We start from the raw sequence: 3,433 nt of genomic DNA, 5'->3' as shown, positions 1-3,433 counted from the left end.
TCTATCTATCTATCTATCTATCTATCTATCTATCTATCTATCTATCTATCTATCTATCTATCTATCTATCTATCTATCTATCTATCTATCTATCTCTCCGTCCGTCCGTCCGTCCGTCCGTCCATCAAAACCATGCCCTCTGAGGAAATATGAGGTATATTCATTGTGAACTTTTGTATTTATCCTTTATACAAATATTAGCAAAAATGAACTGGGAATGGTGGAATATGGAGTCTCCGAACATATAGAATTTTGACATAGAAGTGTGTAGAAAATCAGCGTATTTGTTCTTGGATTAGAGTCTCTATCGTAAGCTTTTTTCTACGTGTTTGATTAACTCCTCCTATGTTACGTTCAAACAACTGCTCTTTGTTGTTTGAAAGAGAGAGCAGCACTGCATCAGTCATACTTCCAGCATCTGTGGTAACATATCAATGACCTAGTCCTTGGAGAGTGGAGCAGAGAGACAGCCATGCTAAGTCCAGCGACAAGAAAGCACACAGCAGAATCAAAGAATCCACTGGAATTTCAGAATGCATCAGAAACTCTGGAAACATATGGTTCCAAGGCTGCACCTATAGACATATAGAAGTTGTCTGAACTTGGCAGTTGATGTTGGACTACATTTTTTGCACACTGTCACACATGCAGGAGTTTACTCACACGCATGTACCCTCCAATGCTGTTTATGCTTTATGTATGTCTGCACACTCAACTTGCTCTGAACTGTCACGTAGTGTGTGTGCGGGAAAAAAAAAAGCGACGCATACCCAGCAGAATGAGAATGGATAGGAATACTGCAGGCACCACGAGGAGCAGAGGGGTTGTGATGGGAGGAGCAGAGCTTGGCAGAGAAGCACCTCTGCAGTGGAAGCAGAACAATGGACTAAAACAAACACAACTCACTAACAATTTAACTTAACTCAGAGATGGATGGGGTTGAAACAATGAACGTAACACAGTGTCACTCTTAGCTCGGGGGGGAACAAGAGGAAGAGAGGGCAATAATGTAGCTCCTCTGTGTTTGTCTCAGATAATCTAATAAGCCAGTTCCACAGCACAGTCATATAAGCAAATTCTCTGCTGTATTACTAATACTGCAGCTTGTGCAGAAGTTATTTTACTTGGCCACTTCAAAGAGCGATGCCTCAGTCACTCTCCTGTAGGTTCCCGCAAGCCTTATTACCACCAGTCTTATTTGCAGCAGGGATTATAAGAGTCTGTCATTCCTCACCTATCCGGGCAAAAGACTTTGTCGTTTGAGCTCCCAGACAAGGTGCAGGCTGCGGAATGAGTCGTCTCGCTAATGGACAGCCTACACTTGGTGTGTATTTATGTAGACCTTGCACAGGCATCGATGTCTGAGTTAGTGTTCGGGTATACGTACATAATGACTCCTACGAACAAAGTTTTCACACGTTATCTTCTGAAATAAAACTGTACAGCCTTGATTTCTCCTGTTGAGAAGCACAGGATAGTGTTTAATGAGTGTGTTTGCATTTCAGCATCAACAACATTGTTTTAATGATCCTTTTACAAATGTACAAGCTTGTCTTTGTGTGCATATTCTTTTATTTTTGACTTAAAAACCTTTTCATTGGCCTATCTTCTTAAAACCATAGTGCTCAAAGTGCTGTTCTAATCGAGTTTACCATCATTTTTAGTGTTAATGTCTGGATTAGGTTAAGCCAAAAGATATGGTTTGTTATATTCTGCAGGAGTGGGGTTTGGTTATGTTGTGGATATTCAAAAATAGTGTTGCTCAAATGAATGGACATCAATATTAAAGTCTGTATTTTTGTGTTTGTATCTGCATAATGATTTCCACAACTTTCTTAATCTTCTGAATATTTGTTTTATCAAGGAACTCACAATACTATGGAATGAATGCATTTTTGTTTTTATACCCCACAAACTCTGGAGCAATTTAAATTCCTTTTGACTACATTTTTTTAATTGACTTTTAGCACTCATTGACACAAATTGTTTATTTGCATTTTTATGTCCTTTTACCCCACTAGCAGTCTTTGTTATTTTAACAGCCTTTTACATTATTTTTTCTGTCTTATGTTTGGTTTTTGATATTTTTTATTTTTTTGTCTTTTATGCCTTTTAGGTTGGTTTTTCTTTTAAAGCATTTTACACCGTCTATGGAGTTGGGGGGAAAAAAAGACATTCACCTTGAATTTCTTCTAATGAACCCGAGGACCAATAGGTCTTTTCTGGTGCTGACTCAAATGTAGTTTTAGGGTTGTGAGTTATTGGTTAAAAATGGTGCGAGGTCTGAGTTGAGGCTTAGAGAAGGAACAGCTACTTTGCTTGACAATGTATTAGCCTCCCTTTCATCTTTCTTCTGTTTTTCCTCTTTTTTGTCACTTTTAAAGCAGGGGTGCCCAAGTCCAGTCTGGCAACCCACAAAAGCTCCTGTCCTGCAACTCACAGGTGCATTCTTTTCCCAACACAGTGAAATCAAATGAATAGCTTGTTACCAGGCCTCTGCAGAACTGAATGACACGGTGATGAGGAAATCAAGCCATTTGATTCTGATGTGTGTGGAGCAGAGATGCATCTAAATGTTGGAAGATAGAAGCTCTCGAGGACTGGACTTGCGCACCCCTGCTCTAAAATGTCAAAACATCAGAGTGAGTTTGATCTCAAAAAAATAATGGCAGCAAAAACAAAAGCACTTTTAAAATTATTTAAATTTGTTTAAGAGAAAAACGGTATATAAATCAATTTGGTCATCTGTCAAAAAGTAAAAGATCCATAAATATTATAACTAATAGTGCCACCAATGGTGATGTCAACTGCCTGAAAGAATTTGTGAAAACTTTCAATGAGTTCCTCACATTGCTTGTGCAGAAACATTGACCCACTCTTCTTTGTAGAATTGTTTTTACTTTGGCTACATTGGAGAGTTTAGAAGCATGAATGATCGGTTTAAGGTTAGCACCATTTTATTTATTTATTTATGTAATAATTTAATATTTTTATAATTATTTTTATTTTACCTTTTCATTAATTGACATGCTTGTGTATTTTATGGCGTAGCCCAAATATGCTAGAGCTTATGGTCACAGATGTCTACACGTTGTTTGGGATTTTCTGGTTGGGTGCAGAATTAAGATGGGTGAATTGAACCAGGTTAGTTTTGGATAACTTTCTTTTTTTCCTATCAGAAATTAAAGAAATGTTTAAAAACAAATTTTTGTGTTTACCCAGCTCATCTTTATCTGATTTAAAAAAAAAATTATGATCATTTTAGTTTGAGAAAAAAGCAAAAACAGGAAAACTTTTTACAGTAGACTACAGTCATGTTACTCAAATGAATGGAATCACTACAATGTACCCATCAGAAGTGTGTGTGTGTGGGGGGGTGAGTGTGTGTGTGTGTGTGTGTGTGTGTGTGTGTGTGTGTGTGTGTGTGTGTGTG

At 37.7% G+C, this 3,433-nt stretch overlaps 1 protein-coding gene across 2 annotated transcripts in view; it reads left to right on the top strand.

The window, feature by feature from the left end:
• Positions 1-3,433, top strand: part of pcdh7a (protocadherin 7a) — a 58,943-nt gene that overhangs the window by 10,020 nt on the left and 45,490 nt on the right. The gene's annotated exons all lie outside the window — the stretch shown is intronic.

Source organism: Poecilia reticulata, linkage group LG1, assembly GCF_000633615.1.
Source record: "Poecilia reticulata strain Guanapo linkage group LG1, Guppy_female_1.0+MT, whole genome shotgun sequence".
Taxonomy (NCBI): Eukaryota; Metazoa; Chordata; class Actinopteri; order Cyprinodontiformes; family Poeciliidae; genus Poecilia; species Poecilia reticulata.
This window is presented reverse-complemented; position numbering and strand designations above follow the sequence as displayed.